A 20,418-nucleotide genomic window follows, 5' to 3' on the forward strand; every position below is an offset into this window, starting at 1 on the left:
AAGGAAGGAAGGAAGGAAGAAAGGCTACACGAGAAGAGACTTATTTCAACAGAGACTATTTGTGTTTATCCACTTCCATCTTTTTAAGATCTCTGGATCTTACATCCTGCAAGACTCTCTAAGACCTCCATGAAAAGTGAAACAGGCCTCGCAGCATTGTGATAAAGCACCTTCCCTTTCCACATTTCCATACCATTTCAGATAAAATATTTGGGCGAAAAGACTGGACTGCTAATTAGAGAACTGTCTGGAACCACCATGAAACACATTTCCATTGGTGCAATAAGCAAAGACTGTTCATTAAAATCACTGTCCTCGGTAAGAGAAAGCTGTTTCAGGCGCCATAGATCTAATTCACAGGAGTGATCATGCAGACCCAGGTACAGTATTCATTATTAACTTAAAAAGTATGCCAAATCAATTAAAAAGCATTTTAAAGGGAAGGAATAAAATTTAGTTCTACCTAACTGCGGCTCAGCTCTAATTTATCTTCCAGCCACTTCCAAGGGATTTTACTTGGTTCTTAATCTAACATTCATTGGAAAGGGTAATTCTCATGAAATTACAATGCATCTCTTGCATCGTTTAATGCAAATGCCCCTCTTCTTAGGCAATGGAGAGCGGCTTCTCCAATAAAGACTCCCTTCAAAGTGCAAAGTGGGGGAGCCCTGGGAGCTCCCGTGAAGAACAAAATACTGCATTTCTGAAGCTGCTAAGACTTAAAACTCTGCCTGCATCCCTGTGACAAATTGGGTTCCAAATATAGGTTATTCACAACGTGTTTGTTATAAGGCAAGGCATATGAATTCCTGCCGTGTCTTTCTTTACAAACATGTCAAGACTTGTGAACCCTTAATGAAATGCAGAATTTTAGAAGCAAGAAGCTAAGAAGATGCCAGGGAGAAGACACATTCTTTCCTGAGAGTGGGACCTTCTCAAGCTAGGGCTGGTACACAGAGGTAACAGGTTACTTTTGAGGTCACCAAGACCGCCCACTTTAGTTTACATGTGAAGAAACCCAGGCCCTAAGCAGACACTTTCCTAACTCCTAGTGTAGTGTAGAAGTAAAGATCCCCAAACCTGGGGCTCACCTGCAGAGCCCAGGTGCCTTCCATCTCAGTAGAATTGTAGATGAGATTCTAAAACAGCAGTTTGCTTTGTAAGGCATCTTTTTTTAAATCCCATGGAACACCAACCTTCTGGTATCCATAAAACTCAGAAGTGAGCTTATCCCCTACAGCATATTGTTACACAGATTACCTTTGTTGTTGTTTGTTTGCTTGTTTGTTTTTTAAATTAAGACTATCACCAGAAATCCCAGAGACTATCTATTCACTGTTCAACTACTTTCTAGCAAGGGACTTCCTGTTGTGGCCACAGTATATCAGTCCACCCTTGTTTTGGTTTAAAGCAGGGGTCAGCAAACATATTTTGCCAAGGACCAAATGTGGCTGTTTCAGGCTAGTCTCCATGGCAACTGCTCAACTCCACCATTGTTATACAACAGCAGACATGGGTGATGTATGTGTAACTATGTGTAAGTTCCAATAAAACTTTTACCAAAACAGAATTTCCTACCATGTCTGTGTTGTGAAGTATCCTTCCTCCTTTGACTTTACTTACTTATTTGAACATGCAAAGCTCACTATTTGCTGTTGAGCTGTACAAAAACAAGCGGTGGGCATGATCCATCTCAACCCACTACAGTTTGACCAGTCCTAGATTACAATCAATGAAAAAGGTCCCAGCACTCAAGAGGCTAAGTTAAGAACTGTGAGTTCAAATCCACCCTGAGTTGGGTGGGAAGGTAGGAAGAGAGGGAGGGAGGGAGGGAGGGAGGGAGGGAGGGAGGGAAAGAGGAGGATGGAGAGAGAAAGAAATTCTGCTCTATGTCATTATTAGGACTGTCCTGACAAATACACATTTTTTTTTCTTAAATGCACATGCTTTCTATTTGTGTTGGGAAAATAATAGTTCAAGAAGCTAATGGTTTCAGTGACCACGAGGTGCTCCTAGGTAAGACATCTTTCTTTAAATGTAACTTAATGGGCTGTGCAGTCACCAAAACAAGCCACAAGATTGCATCATTACCTAGCCGGATGAGGGAGAAATCTCCATCCATACAAGGTTGCCCTGAGACCTAAGGTTTTAGGCTTCCTGTGTAAGTACTGCTTAGTTTGGGAAATAAATATTTTAGTTGCACACACGGCCAATAGCAGCATCAACCAATCTGTCATTTGGAGTCATTATCCTTCTTTTGTCTGCATGATGGAGTAAGGAGGAAGGCTCTATTTAAATACCTTTACACAGAGTACAACTCTACCGGCATCAGCATATTACAAAAACCAATTTTCTTACATCAACTTCTATCTACTTCTAATTCTGTAGCATAGCTCTGGGGAGTTGCTACAAGGTCTGTGTAAACTGAAAATCTAAATAACATTATGACGCCTATTACAGAACTAATTTATAATCTAATACCCCAGTTGAATTTAATATCCTATTTATTTATTCAAGCAAAATATCTGGAAAAAATATGTCACATCATAATGTAGTTGTTATGAAAATGGAAAAATAAAACAGAATTTTAGAGAAGGTCTGATAATTGCTAGGGGCAGGCACAAGCAAGAATTTCAGAGCCCCTTACACAAAGAAGAGGCAGGAGCCTTTGATAAATAGAATCTTTGCTTTATAATACAATTATTGTCAAATTTAGTATTTTACATCAAATTTACAACTCTAAAATGTGATTCCTATTAATGTTATCTGCTTAGAGCTACTGCGGCATAAAACTGTTGGCCAACAGATGCCACCTCATCGCTGTCTTTAACAACTCCATTCCCATCCTGGATGGAGGAGCCCAGCTTTATGGCAGCGTTTATAAGCTGTGTTGCCAATACCAACGTGTAAGTGATGTGCATAGATATATAATATGTTACAGGCTAGTGGAGAGAATTACAGCACTGCTTCTCTGAATACTGAGTGCCCTACTGATTTTTTTCCTCTAGAGATAAAAGAAGGGAAAGAATGAAGGGAGGAAAGACAGAAGAAAAGGGAGACATTAGCAAAATGCAGGAAACAGGACTGTAGGAGGCAGAAGTACCACACACTGTGAAAAGCAGTCATTTTATGTCCTGCGGTTGGAGGTGCTCATCTATCCAGGAGTCTGTAGATAACTAATGGGAAACTTTAGCTTGTCCCTCTGCTAAACCAACACTCCCTCTGGAGTTCCTGTGACTCAAAGAATATCCAGGAGTCTCAGTTCTTTCACAAGATGCCCACTGCTTGCTTTCTCTAGACACAGGAGCCACGTTTTTAGCTTAGGTAGTAACTCACAGTCATGCTGCTAGAGAGAAGACACAGACCCACACAAACCTAGGACCTAACTACACTCACACCATTGCTTCCATTTCTCACAGAAAAGCAGGCTTAGCAGTCCCTAGCATCATGGGATCTCACAGAGCGAAGCCCTTAGGTCCTCTTGCAACCATGCCTGTCTAGGTCATGAGCCCTGCTCTCGACCTCCTGAACTTTGAAGAAGCTGTAAGGTTATTCCTATGTATTTCCAAGTTTAGCGAGCAGTGGCCCCAGTGGTCATATGTGAGGTGCATCTGGGATGAGCTCTTTGCTCTTGAAATGATTAAACGCAGTTCTCAAAAGCCTGGAATCCCATAATTAGCAATTCATTCCTTTGCCTGAAAGGTTTTCTGATCTCTGAGGGTATTGAAATTAAACTCCTTGGGAGAAGCAGTGTCTCTAGTTCTCTTATAGGATGACTCTGGAAGTCTATAGAAATTAGACAGAGAAACAAGAAGAAGACCCCCCGCCCCAAGATACAAAGTCACAGGAGGAGATTCAGTCCCACACATGGAAACACACATGATTCTCTGATCATACACAACCTCTTAGGGAGCCCATGGGTAACATGTGTCAGTCATCTGAGCTTCCTCGGTGTGGAAGGCCGAGTACACTGTGACAGCACAAAGGACTCCCAGGATTCCTGAAGTGTTCTAGGAGGCACTAAGCTACCAAGGTGTCCTTCAGAATTTGATGAAGAAGCCATATACATCCCTTCTAGCAGAGGGACCTTCTTGATGGTTTGCCTACCCCAGATAGAGACAGGAAGCCCTGCTCTTTCCTCCGGTACCCTGACCAGCCTGGATTCTGCCTCCCGCCAGCTCCCATGCCACACCCACTCCACCCCGATTCCTGGTATCAGCTTAGCTAGGATGCTAGGGAACTGAGCAGATCCATTCTGCCTGCTCTTTGTGAAAAGTGTGTATATGCAACAGAAACCCAGCTCTCGGCGCTCTATTGATTATCACCTATAAATCTAGCTAGTCATAAAAAGCCTCCATGAAATACAATCCTGGGAAATAAATCTCTCAGAGGGAGAGGAAATCTGATGGGAAATAAAATTCTCTCACATTTCATTTATTCCCTTGTTTAAAAGACTGACTTTCCAATCAACTATGAACATTAATGCGACTTGGAAGGTTGGTGGGGGCAGGGTGCCGGCTGGAGGGTCAGCCAGACAGGAGAGCAAGTGTGACCATCTATGTGCCATCAGAGAGTAACTCACCCTCTCTGATCTCCAGTTCCATTCCCTCTAAAGAAGAATAACAAACAGGGCTACAGGGAGATTAAATTAGATAGACTAAAACATACCAAGTCTATCTTAGCAACTTGGGATGGCAGCTGTCACAGAAACACATATCTATCTTAAATTTTTTAATGCAAAAAAATCATTAGCATCTAAAAAGAGATCTCTACATTCTTCCCAGCATTCCAGGCAGTGATCAATAAGGTACATTCATTCATTCATTCATTTGATGTTTGTTGAATACAAGCTTTGAGTCAGGCTTTGTCCCAGGCTCTGGGAATCTGTTCCAGTTTGCTCTCTCATTGTAAAAGGTTATAATTTCAACCCTTAGGGCTACATGTGAGATGAAACAGATGGTAGGCAAGTAATACATTTTTCCATAAGTTCATATCCACTCAGCACTCTGCCCTTCATGGTTGTTGATGACACCTGTCTGTTCTCTGGAAGCCTTTGGTGACCTCCACTATAGTTATTGCCCTTGGTTCTCATGACCCCTGACCTGGATGATTGTCTAAATCTCCACACTGCAGTGCTATTTTGACTCAACCAACTGACAACTCCCTTACGCTGTGGATTCATATTAGAAAGGACAGAGTCTCATTAATTTTTTACTGCCCCCTACTAAAAGTATCCACACTTGGAGTCAGCCTGCATGGCTCCATCTCTGCCTCAGAACAAGTAAGCTTGACATCAGTGTCTCTCCTGCATCCCTTCTTGTGACTCCTGTACCCATGCAAGAAGATTCCAGATGTTCCTTTCCACAGCAATAACAGTCAGTGGAAATGGTTTCCAGAATAAAGCGTTGGTGTTGACATTTCCACTACTTCGGGCCAGTGACAGCCATTTTCACCATTTAACCATTTTTTACCTTCCCATCCTAGATTTCTATGATCTTCTCTGATAAAGAGAGAAAAGCTGTATACTGCTCCTTCCAGCACACTTCATCAATAAAGTGGCCTCTGCCTTTGCTTTTGTTTGGTTGGTTATCGTGACCATTCCAGGCAGATAACTGAGGACCCTGAATCTGGCCAAATGCTGGGCAAAGAGAGAGCAAAGCCAGGCTGAGTGATTTGCCAGACTGCTGGGAAAACTGACCATGAACCTTCTGAGGGTTCCTTGTACAACTCCACATTTGGGTCACTTAGGAGAGAGTTTGGAAGTGGGAAAATGACCACAGACATTTAGGATGATCAAGTATCAGAAGAAAGAAGAGAGAAAACAAACAACCCTTTCCATCTTGGATCCCTCAGATGTGGGCCAAGCATTTGTTATAATCCTGTCTAGCTCTCTAAACAAACAAACAAAAAGGAGTGGGGAGTTGTCAAAGAATTCACAAGCCAAAACCCGGCATGGGAGACTCTCCTGTCCTGACTCACATGCGGTCTCCTCACTTCCCACTCCTGCCTCAGATGGTGACAAAGCTCCAGTGGCACAGGCAGCACCCTCAGGCACTGTCACTTCCTCTGCAGCCTCCTGCAACCATGATTGGCTGTCATGCTCATGTGGGCAGAGGCCAGCCTCTGCTCCCCCTTCTCCTTCCTTCTCCGTGCTCCCCATCAAAATGGCACGCTGCTAGAAATGTGCTCTGGATATGTGATTTGGGGCAGATAGTTGCTGGAGTCCCCATATGCTTAAGGTACATAACTGGGCCACTGAGATAAAGGAATTTAAACATTCTAGAAACCAGCAGGAGAGCAAATTGGCCTTTTCCTCAGAGAGCTATTATTAGAGAGCCCTAGCCCAATTCAACCGGAGAACCAATATCCAGCCCTAGCGCTCTTCCTGAAACAGTGCCCCCCATATTCTGACTCCTTCCAAAAAGGGCAAAAAGGGTGCCCCAGGGCCTCCAGTCAGACAGGGATCTGGTCTTTCAAACTGCCCACTGGCTTGCAGAGATCAATAGATGTCTCTCTTCTCACATCGCAGCTCCGTGGTCCAAGGTTTAATCTCACATGATGCCGGGAACTCGCGAAACATGGCACTCCATTTGATTTGTACTCGTGGAATTTGGCAGCCGGCTAGCTCTCTTCTCTGTGTACCTGCTGAAGTCACAGCTGCTGCCTAAACTTTGTAAATAAATGCTAAACAAATGCCAAATAAAGAAACCAACTTCCCAGGAAGCAGAGAGGGCAGGAGATCACAGTTTTTGTTCTCAAAAATGTGTTATGACCTGCTTCAACGCTGCGCCCATACAGACTTACAGCTCCTGTGAGTCTCTGTTCTCCTGGGCCTTGGATGCTCTTTTACTTCAAAGAAGGGAGGAGGAAGGGAGGGAGGACAGAGAGGCACACACAGCCATATTCTTTACTACAGAACAGATTTCTACAGAAAGTAGACAGTAGTTTTTCATGGGACTTAATCTGCAACTGTTCAACAAAAATCAGTAAGTACGTGGCCTTTATTTCACATGACCCTTTACTCGCTACACTGCCTATGTGAGGATATCCTGTCTGTGCCTTTTGTGGCTCCTGGTCCCCTGGCTCCCTGGGGCATGTTTCTCAACTGTAACTTGAAAGGTTCCTGGAGTTCATCACTCAAGATACCCCGACACATTGTGTCCACGTTCTCTCGGGCTAGGTAATGGCAGGCCACATTGACCAACCGTGGCTAGAGAATGATATTTGTCATCATGGGTGAAAAGCCACTGTTTGAGTGAGCTGCCAGGCAGCCTCCTCCGTTTCTATGCCCATCTCCAAGGAAACATCTATTTGACATGCAAAACGAGAGGTGAGAAAGAGGTGCAGCTTGATGGGAGAACAGAGCCTGAGGCACATGCATGTCTGCTTTTCAGACTCTGGCCTCTAGTAACACAGTCAACTTAGTATCAGTACTCAGAACTTTATATACATTTCAAATGCTACCGCAAAATTCCCCCCGCCCTGCTCCCCTACCCACCCACTCCCACTTCTTGGCCCTGGCGTTCCCCTGTACTGGAGCATATAAAGTTTGCAAGACCAAGGGACCTCTCTTCCCAATGATGGCCAACTAGGCCATCTTCTGCTACATATGCAGCTAGAGACACGAGCTCTGGGGGGGAGGGGGGGCACTGGTTAGTTCATATTGTTGTTCCACCTATAGGGTTGCAGACCCCTTTAGCTCCTTGGGTACTAGCTCCTCCAATGGTGGCCCTGTGTTCCATCCAATAGCTGACTGTGAGCATCCACTTCTGTGTTTTGTTTTGAGTTAAGGTCTTTCACTGAACCTGAAACTTGCTTTTCAGCTAACTTGGTTATATCCAAGAAAGCCTCTGAGAGTTTTCTATCTCCACCCGTCTACCTAACCCCAGCACAGGGGTTACAGGCTGAGCCACCATGACTGCCCTGCACCCAGTGCTGTGAAATCAAACTCGGATCCTTATGTCTTCACCTCCTGAGCCACCTCCCCAGGCCTGTCCTTTTTGTTTTTCTTCTTGATAGCTTTATAAACTGCTTCTCACAGGGCTTCGGTGTCCTGTTCACATAAGCATTGAAAACAGCATTCATACTATTGCTCTGCTTCAAAAATCTACACTTGTAACCTCTATGCTATTTTAAGATGTTTATTCCATCAGTAATTTTTTAAATGAGTAAAGGAATTACAACCCTACAGAGCAATTATGATGATTCCGACCTACCAATTAGGAAGGTAAGACTCAGAAAGGTTAAGGAACTAGCCGATATTCACACAGCTGAGAAGGGATAGAATTCAAGCCACTCTGACACAAGAGCCCACAAGCTTCAAACTGCAGTGATCAAGCAAGGCACTGCACTCTACTCCCAGTCAGTGGCTCTACTTCCCTTTCTCACAAATAATAGCTTCTATTTCCACAAGCAAAGAAGCTCAATTTTAATAACACAGACATAACTTAATCACTTGATAAGCTTTAATTGGAAGAAAAAAGCTACTTGTGATGGCTTGTTTATGCTAGGCCCAGGGAGTAGAACTATTTTACAGAAGTGTGGCCCTATTAGAGAAGGTGTGGCCTTGTTGGAGTAGCTGTGTCACTGTGGGTATAGGCTTTAAGACCCTCATCCTAGCTGCTTGGGAGCCAGTATTCTGCTAGCAGCCTTCAGATGAAGATGTAGAACTCTTAGCTCCTCCTGCACCATGCCTGCCTGGATGCTACCATGTTCCCACCTTGATGATAATGGAGTGAACCTCTGAACCTGTAAGCCAGCCCCAATTAAGTATTGTCCTTATAAGAGTAGCCTTGCTCATGGTGTCTGTTCACAACAGTAAAACCCTAACTAAGACACTACTATAGTATGTGACTCAGGAGATTCAGATCAGTAGCTTTCAGGGAAGCTTGTCCACCAGATGTTGTCATGTATCCATGTGACACACTCTGCATTGAACACTACCACATGTGGCTCTGAGCATCTCTCTAAGGACTGGAACCACCTTGTGCCGAGTGACACCCAAAACCCGTGGCACTAATGACATCAAATCAAAGACCTCATCGTCCTTGTCTGTCCATCACTCTGTGGCCCAGAGAGGTCTTCCTCAGCCACCAGGAACCTTTACCTCTTCCAGCACTTGCTCCGTCCTCCTGCTCCTAAATGACTGCTCTTCCAGCTGATTATTTTTCTTCCAGACCCACCTGTCAGCCAACTTTTCACTTTTTAAAAAGTTTTAAAAATTTATTACTCCTGAAGCGAGGACCTGAGAATGAGCAGGCGATTAACAGAATCATTTGACTGACCTTCAGGGGACCCAACAGTGGGTGATTGATGAAACAGCTACAGGTTTGAACAGAAGGTCAACTTCAATAATACGGCTGTTACTTCCTATGGCCCTTACAAACTAACTCGGTCGGTGGCCTTCACTTCTCCTTTGCAACAGTTTCAAGGGAGAGACACCTGACTGGCCACAAGCCACCGTTTTGTGATACACAAAAGGAATGGTCAGGAAATGGTGGTGGCAGTTGGTGCCGAAAAATCAAGTCCTAATGAGGAAGATGAGTATTCTTGGCTGCAAGGTTCACTGCTATCTACACCCCTCTGTAATCACTAGGTCTAGCAGGAAGCTACCAGGGTAGAAGTCTTCGCTACAGAGCAACCCAGTCTCTTGACTCATCGCTGCATCCTGTTTCTTGTATTCAACATGGGGGTCATATGCCTTCGCCACCCACCTTCGGATATTTAAGAAGTTCCTTTCAAATATTAGCATTTGAACTTGAAAGACGATGCAAAATAAGGAAGTAACATTATTTCGATCTTTCCTGGAAATTTCTAAGGGACTTCATAGCTTGTTCTTTTCTACTCATTGACATCTTAAAATGCACTTCATGTTTTCTCCACAAATTATAATAAACAAATCAGAACACCAGTAATCTGCCTGTCAGGGGCACTATGCTGTTTGTCCTGCATCACCTCAATGCATCTTCAAAGGGATACTGTGAAGCCAAGGCGGAGAAACAGCTAAGACCAAGGGCAGCTATGTGTACCACATGGTGACCTCCTGGTGCATCTTCTAACTAGCACTGTGACCTTGGCAAGTCACTCAACCCTAATGGGCCTCAGCTCCATACATCCAAAATGAGAAAAATAGTGCAGGACCTTCAGGATTGCTGCAAGGATTATATAAGTCAATGCATATGATGTGTGAGAATAGGTCTGGATACATTATAGGAGCTCAGATAAGCACTGTTGACTATTAATTTTATTAATCCAATTTTATGGATGAAGAAACCAATGCTTTAAGAGGTTAATTAAATGATGTGTTCAAGGTCATGCCTATTGAATGGATGCCTAGAGACCTCAGCCTGGCAGTCAGATGCCAGGGAGTGTATTCTTATCCAATCCGCTCCTTTCTTCATTCGATTTTCAGCTGTGGGTTCCTTCTCTAGCCTTGGGCATCCATTGAAAATGGACACTTTGGAAAGAAAAGGTCCTCACAAGGTCAGCTCACCCTGTTGCCCAGTGTTAGCTGAATGTTAATGGGTGGGATCAAGTTCCCCCAAATGCTTCAAATTTAGGGACAGCTCTACTCTCTCCCTCTCTTCTCTGCCCCTTCTTAAAGAATGAAAAAAATCCCAGTCTGCCCTGAGGTAAGAAGAGTTCTCACCCTCAAAAGAGAAAAACTTGAGTCATCTACTGAGGCAGAGGGAAGTTGAGGCTGTGTTCACTTTAGCGGGAGCTTTGACATTGCGATGCCAGCCTTGGGCAGAGAGGGAAGAAGCTTTTGTCTAAATGAAAAGATTTGAGAGGCCACAGAAGAGCCAGGTGCAGTGACACCTGCACATAGTCCCAACGACATGGAAAACTGAGGCAGGAGAATTACTTGAACGCTAGAATTCAATACCAGCTTGTATAAAATGGCAAGACCTTGTTTCTGATGATGCTTATGATGATGTACGGTAATGATAAAAATCTCTAAGGATTATCACGATGGTGATGACAATATAAAGGGAATATATCATCTGGCCAGTCTTGTTTGAGGTCTTATATTGTTTGGTTTGGTTTAGCCACTGATGTCTTGCAGGCCATGGTTCATGCCTTTTGCATTAAGCCTGGTCCCATCCAGCCATCTGCTTTCAAAATGCAAATGTGCATAAGATATGGAAGAAAGTAATCCTTTGCCCCTATTAGTGTCTATGCTCTCTTCCTAAATTCTTTGAATCCCTTTTCCACATAGTAAGACACCCTTGACACTACCAGGAATGAATAAGACAAAGAAGATAAAAGAAGACTTTAAAGAAAAAGCTAGAGAAAGAGAAACAAAAAACAAGATTCTCACTCCCAATAAAAGCTACCATTCCTGTTTGCCTGCCCTGCTGCATGTCCTTGTGAACTACAGATTATAGAGTTGAGCCTCGAAGAAGTTAAATGACTTGCCCAAGACCACACAGTGAATAAGAGACAGTGCTAAGATTTGAATGTTTCTCTCCTAATCCCACCATCTAATATGTGCACCCCCTGCCTGTCTGCTAAGTGACCTACTCTGACAATTCATATGTCTACTTGGGCCTCTATTTCTAAGGCATAATTTTTATTTAGCCACTGGATTTATAATGTTTCTTCCTCATATATATTCCTGTTCTTCCTACCACATCCAGAAAAGTGTGGTCAGAGCATCAGAGACAGGAGCATCAACGCTTAAGGCAAAGTAAAAATCATCAAGCCACATTTTGTCCCTCTTCAGCTCCTCTGCCCCAAATTCCGAGGGAAAGAAGCTCTGTATTCTATTCACATTATCCTGAGGGACAACCAGCAGCCAGAAGTCAAATACATAGACTCATATTCTCTCTCCCATCTTCCTTTAGCAATTCTCTGCATGTGAGCCTATCTCTGTAGGAAGTATCTGCTGTGAATAAAGCCATGGTGAAGGGGTCAGCCTGATAGGTGAATCTCTCAGCCCTCATCAAAGACACTGCCTTTCCCTGCAAATGGAGACCGTTACAGAGATACACAACTGGTCAAATGTTACCAGAGAATAAGTAACTATGGGATGCCCAGACACAAATGGTACCCAATTTATAATGCAACCCTTATACCTAAGGTTCAGGAACTGCCACCAAAAGGGTGGCAAAAAAAAAAAAAAAAAAAAAAAAAAAANAAAAAAAAAAAAAAAAAAAAAAAAAAAGATCTTAAGAGCCAGAGGACAAGGAAGTATGATGTAAGATGTTTTTTCTCCACGTGACAAGGAAGCTGCTTCCGTGGTATGTCAGCAATGCAGTTGCCTAAGCAAAACCCGCATAAAGACAGCAGCAGTCAGCGTGCCAATGAGGAGGGAAAGAATTTCACAAGGCCCCACCCCTTTGTGAAGAACCATAAGTCATCAGTGGCCACTGAGAGAAAAACAGTCTTCTCGAATGAGACCCCTGACAGCTTATCCAATCCCAAGGGGTCAGTGCCAAACGTGGATGTATGAGCAACACCAAATGGACTCGGGGGGTTTCTATATAAAGTGGGGGGAAGGCATGGGAGAAACTGGAGAATTAAAGAGGAGATAGAGATGATGAAAATACAGGACTCATATACAAAATTCTCAAAAAAAAATCAGTTAGAAGAAATAACGCTATGTACTGGCTGGTTTCATATCAACTTGACACAGGCTGGAGTTATCACAGAGAAAGGAGCTTCAATTGAGAAAATGAATCCTCCATGAGATCCAGCTGTGGGGCATTTTCTCAATTAGTGATCAAGGGGAGAAGGCCCCTTGTAGGTGGTACCATCCCTAGGCTGGTAGTCTTGAGTTCTATAAGAAAGCAAGCTGAGCAAGCCACGGGAAGCAAGCCAGTAAGTAACATCCCTCCATGGCCTCTGCATCAGCTCCTGCTCCCTGACCTGCTTGAGTTCCAGTCCTGACTTCCTTTGGTGATGAACAGCAATGTGGAAGTGTAAGCTGAATAAACCCTTTCCTCCCCAGCTTGCTTCTTAGTCATGATGTTTTGTGCAGGAATAGAAACCCTGACTAAGATATGCTTTATTTGGGCTGTGATCAAAACTGATCGCAGTAGATGGTCAAATAAGAACTGCAGACACACTGACAGCTAATGGCAGTAGAGATTCCTGTCTGTATTTCCAGTGTAGTGTACTGCTTTGCAACACAGCACTGGTCGTCATGTAAAGTATTTGAGTTTTTGAACTAAAGAATTAACCAGGAGGGATCCATAGGATTATCAGAGCACCAGGAGCATAGAGACCTCATCAGAACTTTGAATCAAGATATGGCTGTTTTCACCAAGAAAGTAGTTATCTAAAGCTACCCGTTCCTGGTCACAGAAGATAAAGCATCGTGTTTTCTCTTCTTCAACCTTGTCGTTCTTTCTCAATGATTAAAAAAGAAAAAAAAGGACTTATCATGACAGAGACTGGAAATGCTTAATATTTACTTTCTCAGCCTGTCTCACAACTGAGCCGCTGGTTCCTGTCTTACCGAGGACCACGGGGATCCCCATGAGAAGGAGCCATTGATGTCTTTAGAGAAAAGTTTTCACTCCTAATTTAAAAATATAGCTAAGAAGAAGAATCTTTTCTTTGCCTATGTATCTGAGGCCTGTATGTACCTATGATCGTGAGGAGCAACTTGAACTTGCAGAAGGTAAGATGCAGGCACAGCAAGTGCCACACCTGGATGAGATCATAAATCTCTGAGCCAGTTCTAGAAGCATCCGGCCCTGGGTTCCTTATATGTGAGTTGTCCGATGCCACATAACAAGTCACCCAGATTCAGCATTTTAATAACAAACATCCCACAGTGTTGGTAGGTCAGGCATCTCAGAGCTAGCAGAGGCAAGACAACAAACAGGCTCAGATGCAAGGCCACCATCAAGATGCTGGCCTAGGAGATAGTCAGGCCAGTGCTCACTGATGGGGCTGTTGGCAAGAATAAGAAGGTCCACTTCCAAATTTCCTTACACAGACCATTCCATAGACAACAACAGTGCACTGGCCTCCCTAATAGTCAGCAATCAAGGGAGTGTGGCTGAGGATACCTGAGACAAGAGACTCACTATTACCCAACCCCCGAAATGGCATCATACCATTTCCTGCCATAGTCTATTATTTTAAGAAAAGGCTTTTTAATGGTTGGGGTGGCATAATTCTTTTGTGAGGAAGGGAACGCTGTTTTGGACATTGTTGGAATGTTCTCTACGAACTAGAAGCCAATATGACCAAAAGCAAAAGTCTCCAAGGGAACGAATCTCCCTAGTTTAGCACCAGTGGCTTCTTAAAAGGCTCAAATCCATATTCAGATACATAAAGAGCATGGGTCTGGGAGAAGCATCCTGAAGGCTACATACTTCTGTCTGCTTTATAAGACAATAAGCTCCTCTGGTGTTTAAGGCACTTGATGTTGGCTCTTTAGTTATTGAAAGCCAAGAGCACAGACACAACGTGACTTGACAGTTATTTTATTGTTAATACAGATGCTTTCTCTTCTGCCATCCAAGACTGGGGAGTTAAAACATCAAGTAAATACCACGATTAGCAAAGGAGCAACAGCACTAATGCCCTGGTACCCAACCAATGTCTCCAGGATCTGACTAGTGAAATTCTCAGTTACCTCCTCCTTTTCATGCACATGTGTGCGAGCACACACACACATACACACACACTCACACACACACACTCACACACACACATACACACACACTCACACACATACACACACTCACACACACATACACACACTCACTCACACACACAAACACACACACACATACACACACTCACACACACACTCACACTCACACACACACACACACATGCATATGAGAAATATGTTTCCAACTTGTATATTTCCAATGGATGGATACAGATGGCAGAATTAAAAGGGTAGCAATTTTAAAAAGAGTGGTACTACTTCCAAAGAAATGATTGGCCATATTACACCATCTGGAATTCCTTAAGTACTTAGTAACATCCACACACTTAGCAAAAACCTGGGTAGGTAAATAAATTAGAGGAGAAAATGCCACCATACAGAAGCCTTAGTCACTATCGAACAGAAGAGAAAGCAGTCCACTGACCACAGCATCCACCCTTTCCTTTCTGTCCATTGACAAACCATCCCCACTATCCAGTGAAACATTTCTATGGGCTGAGACTAGGATATTCTCTCTCTCTCTCTCTCTCTCTCTCTCTCTCTCTCTCTCTCTCTCTCTCTGTGTGTGTGTGTGTGTGTGTGTGTGTGTGTGTGTGTGTCTTCATTGTTTCAAGCTTTCAACCCATTCCAGTTCTCAGGCTAGTCCCATATTCAGACCCCAATCCTGAGCTGCACGCATGAGCCTACTGGGTTTGCTACATGAACTTCATCCTTCAAAGCACACAACAGCTCATGCCCCTCTGCCTTATGACCCCAGGAAAAGAGCTCCTCTCTACTGTATTTATGGCCCTACATGGCTTTCTTAACCTCCAGACTTTGGACAAATTGTCCTTGGGAAAGGCCATATGGTGTGTTCTGTTCAAAACCTTGGGGTCTTTTCATGGGCCTAAACCACCGCTTTCTAGAGTTCCTTTGGGAGATTTCAAATCCTATAACAGGCATCCAAAACCAATTATCAACTAAGGAGTGGTAGTCCCGACAATAACTATAAAGTTCAAGATGAAAGGCTCGAAATGAAAGCTATTTCCAATGCAAATATCTCTGAGAATGGTAAGGGTAAACCTTGGGGGGAGGGAATAGTATTATTGAAAAAATGTGTTTTGTGACATTGTAATGATTAATGGCCTATCACACTCATAGAGTTGACAGGAAGAGGATGTGAAAGACTAACGAAAGTGCAAATACAAATTTCCTTTTAATATCACCAGCATTCTTCTACGGGAGCAAGACATGCACCAACAGGATGAGAGAAATGGCTATTTTTAAAATCCTGAGTAAATAAGTCAGCAACGGTGCATACTAGCAATGGGACCAACCCACAGTGAGTTCTTTTAGGCGGGTTCCCCAGGGACTCCCTGGCAAGCCTCTCTCCCTCTTTTTCATCCCCCCAAGCCATTTTGCTGAGAGGTTGCACCTGATACCATGGAATCTACCGCTCAGCACAAAAGCAAGCCCTGTGAAGTCGGAGGCCCCACCCCTCTGCCCACTATACATTCCTCTCCTTATGCAAAGCCTGGTTTTACATCTCCTCTCTGGACATTTTCCTTCCAGCCCTCCCACCCAAGATTGCCCATCTGTCACCAGCCACCTGAGTTGTTGCATTTCTCTTCTGTGTCAGCCTCCCATTCTCCCCTCTGCACCTGCCTTCATAGACACTCTTTCCACTCTAAACAAACAACCTCAGGTGTTGTGTTTATAAGCCGGTGCTTTGATTTCCTTCTTTCTCTCATAAGTGCAATGAGCATGCTGCTCTGTCTGTTTTCTCACTAGACATTCCTGCATGTGGGGAGCACTCTGAGACCCCAGCACATACTTGTGTTCACCAGACAGACTGGCCATGGGGACATCAAGAGTGTCATCTGCACCAAGCCCTGGGCTATCTCCTCAACTCTTATTCTGTTTAACTTCCTAGGGCACCTGAACAGTGACCATGACTTTCCAGTTTCTGTCTCTCTCCCAGATACTGGCCTATCCTGTCCCTCCACTTCCTTGCAGCTTCACTGGTGAATGTCCTACAAAATTCAAGTCACAGCCTTCTGCTCTCTCCCATGTCATCTTCTTTAGTCTCTCGATTTTCCTCATTGATAATGTGGCAACTGTAACATCTTTCTCCTTGAGTTAAGGCATGATGTAACACAACTGACGTGAATTCTGAACAAGACACCATGTCAAAACTCCTGACTTTTGGTCTGGACTCAGTATGACCTCCAAGAGGACAGGGTTTTGCCATGCTGGCTCATATCTCTACTTTGTAGACTTGTGCTTAGCACACAGTAGGCACTTAATGAAGTGAAGTGCAAACATATGTCAATTAATGACTCAGCCCTGGGGATCCTCAGTTACACCCTTTTCTTGCTATCCCATGGGGTTCTCATTTTGAAATCTATTTGATATGACACAAAGCCTGTCACCGTTTTAGTTGAGTCATACTGACTAAAATTTAGTTCTGTGTCTCTTTTTCCCTTTGGTTATTTTTTTTCAACAAAGCTATAGTCATAGCTATAGTCAAAATCTGGCCTCATCATCTATGCTTTCCTCTTAACGAGCACATCTGTGTCCGTCCCTTCTTACTTGCTGGCACTATGTTCCTTTTCATCTGGGTCTTACCCCACTTTCTGCCTCTCAAGTCAGCACTTTGGCCCTTATGTGCTCTCTCCTCCCAGTCTCTCTAATGTATTCCATCCAGAAGCCAAATGCATCCCATGAGGACAGGTGTCTCTCTGTCTAACAAGCTGCTCTTCTTTGCTTTTTCTAATAAACCCAAGTCCCTGAGTCTAAAACCTCTTCCCTGTTTAAAATTCTCCCCCCTCGAATGGTGGTGTACACCTGCAATCCCAGTGCACAGGACACAGATGGAGAAGTTCATAGCCAATAGGGGCTATGTGAAAATTTCCCAGACAGCCTAGACTTTCAAGTGAGACTCAGCCTCAAAAAACTTTAAAGATTAAACTTTAAATTACATTCTCTCTATATATAGATGTGTGTGTGTGTGTGTGTGTGTGTGTGTGTGTGTATCTTAATGACATAATAAATGAACTACTTCCCACCATTTTCCCTATCTTGGTTTTGTGGTAGACAAGGGGTCATGTGCAACATTCTAAGAAAATGCATCCACAGTGTACTTGCTTAAAAGTACTTTTGGGGGGCTGGAAGCTGATTCAGTGGGTGAAGTGCTTGCTATAGAAGCAGGAATATCAGATTTTGGGTCCACCACACCCATATAAAAGCCAGATGAAGTAGAGAGCATTTGTAAAGCCAGGACTGGGGATGGTGAACAGCTAATCTAGACAAAAGGGTGGGCTTTAGTTAGAGAGAGAGAGAGAGAGAGAGAGAGAGAGAATTATAGAGGAAAACACTTAATATTTATCTCTGGCTATTACACTTGGTTGGGGGGCAGGGAACAGGCAGAATTTCTTGAACCTGATACCATCTAGGATGTTGCTAAATAAGGGATACTAACCCATAACTGCCATTCTCTGGTGCATGTTCCCTGTTAGGCAGGATACTGAGGACTCCATGGCTCTTATCCCAGGATGAGAACACTGAGGTTCAGAAAGCTGAAGCTGATTTGTCTGCAAACACATGGTTACTGAAGCAGTAGAACCAGCTGGTTCCTGTGCCAAACCCAGATGCCTTCAAAGCCCGTGATCTGAACCATCTTGAACTCTGAAGCTGAACTCAGGCTGCTGTAGCTGCAGTAGAAACCAGCAGTCATGAAGGATAAGTAAATTAATTAAAAGAGAAAAGAAGCTGGAAGAAAGCAGCAAGTCAGAGAGAAACATCTGGTACAAAACCAGTGGAGAGTGAAAGGGCTAGAGAGAGAATTCTTTGGAGAATGCAAGAAATGAAGACATAGTGAATTTGAGGAGGAAATGGCTAGAGCATCTATGAGAGCTCCTTTAGGCTCCTCTGAGTACCAAAGAAGAAAGGGGTTAGTATGACAGCCACAGAAAACCAGCCGGAGATGCCATGCATCCTCAGAGAACAGGAGAAGTCGGTAAAGAAGGGAGGGGCCCAGATCACAAGGAGGACACAGATCCAGGAGGATATGACAGATACATCTGCACCAAGATGTCTCAAGAAACTTAGCTTCCACCAAGGATTGTCATAGGAGCTCGTCCAAGTTCTGGCTCCTGCACGCTGGTGAACCCCAGAAGAACACGTTCTAATCTCCAGGCACAAAATAACCATTCGCCAAACACTTCCAGCACTGGAAGAGGCAACTGTTGCAAGCTCTTTGGAATGACCTGATTATGCCAATCCTGATCCCTTCTGAGAAAAGGGGAGTATGAAGAGATAACAGGTCAGGAAAGCTGTCCACTGCTCTATGGAAAATGTCAGTTAGAAATAAGTGGTACCCTGGGTCTGATGCTCCATCTCCTCAACACACTCTGCAGAGAAGCTGCGCAAATGTAACCTGTCATGACTAGCAGCCCTACTTCCCAGCATGTTCTTCTCTACCCCTGGGCCTCTCAATCACCTCAAGCCCAGGCTTCCTTCAACCCTAATTCCGGGACTCTAGCTTTTCCTTTGGGCTTTCTAGAATAAGTTTTGTCACCAAGTTCCCTTCTCTTGCTCTAAATTCTGGTATTACAAATCACCTTGAATTGTTTTCTGACTGTTACAGGCAAATAATAATAATAATAATTATTATTATTATTATTATGCCATTTCTTTTGAACTCAAACCAAAAGCCTGGATAAGAAAATCTCCTCAATCTCCTTCCTTCATCATTTTCTTAGGCTTGTGGCAAAACTGAAGCTATTTCTATGCTATCAATGACATGATGGATAGACATATAAATGCAATGGGTCAATTTACATTGGACACTTACAATTGAATTTGGGAGCAGAAAACGTATAACAGTGCTAGTTATTAACATAATTGTTTTAATATTGCCAGGGCCTTTCCTGGTACATAGCTGATGCCCAGAAAATTTGAGCTGAGTGGTACTTTGATGCTCATAACATGTGGGTAGTATCTTCAAAATGTATGTTAGAGTTTCCCCATAGAAAGATTAATTTTTATGAGCTTTTAGTTCTGAAGTCTCTGGGAATGAATATGGTGCTTCTGAGGCTATAAATGATACGAAGCAAGGAAGAAAGAAAGAAAGAAAGAAAGAAAGAAAGAAAGAAAGAAAGAAAGAAAGAAAGAAAGAAAGAAAGAAAGAAAGAGGAAGAGAAAGAGGGAGAGACAGAGAGAGCATTTCTGTGGTCACTCAAAGGCTTTTGGTTTCAACCCAGCTACCTTTCCAGTTAGTGCAAATCTGTTTAGTGAATCCCTTGAGTGTTGGAGTTGAGCAGCAGGCAGTCTCCGGTGACTGTACAAAGACAATAGCAAGCTCTTTCTGTTCACTAGTGTGGCGTAGTTTTTGTTTGTTTTCACTTTCCCAGTTTGCCTACAAGGAACATGATGGCAATCCTCCCTTCCCCTGCATCACAACTTTGAGAGATGTTTATTGAAGCCAAAACCTCTCCTGACGTTTACCAGTTGCTAAATAAGAGTTGTTTTCTCTGCCAAACATCTCCTCTCTTTCGCAGTAGTTATAAATAGAGCATATATAAATAGAATCAGTGAATGCTATTCATCTGATGAATGGGATTAAAATAGATGAACACAAAATTAAGGTTAAACAGGATCCTACTGGAATTTGTGGGAAAGGCATCAGGAGAAATAATGGACCGAATTCTGAACATCAGATATGGGGAGAAAAATTCAACTTCATCTATGACGTTTGCTCTTACCTTCCTCTGCCAAATTAATAGAGGAGTTGCTGTGTAAAC

General features: G+C 43.4%; 1 protein-coding gene and 1 long non-coding RNA gene across 2 annotated transcripts in view; one reads left to right on the forward strand and one right to left on the reverse strand.

Annotated features, from left to right (window-relative positions):
- The window catches only part of Ppargc1a (PPARG coactivator 1 alpha), a 662,401-nt gene that overhangs the window by 478,446 nt on the left and 163,537 nt on the right, over nt 1-20,418 (reverse strand). The gene's annotated exons all lie outside the window — the stretch shown is intronic.
- LOC110294153 lies at nt 1,974-6,676 on the forward strand. The gene is made up of 3 exons (XR_002377919.2): nt 1,974-2,016; nt 2,775-2,906; nt 6,530-6,676. It is a non-coding gene; the product is annotated as an uncharacterized LOC110294153 (long non-coding RNA).

The sequence above is a fragment of the Mus caroli genome, chromosome 5 (genome assembly GCF_900094665.2).
Source record: "Mus caroli chromosome 5, CAROLI_EIJ_v1.1, whole genome shotgun sequence".
In the NCBI taxonomy this organism is placed as follows: domain Eukaryota; kingdom Metazoa; phylum Chordata; class Mammalia; order Rodentia; family Muridae; genus Mus; species Mus caroli.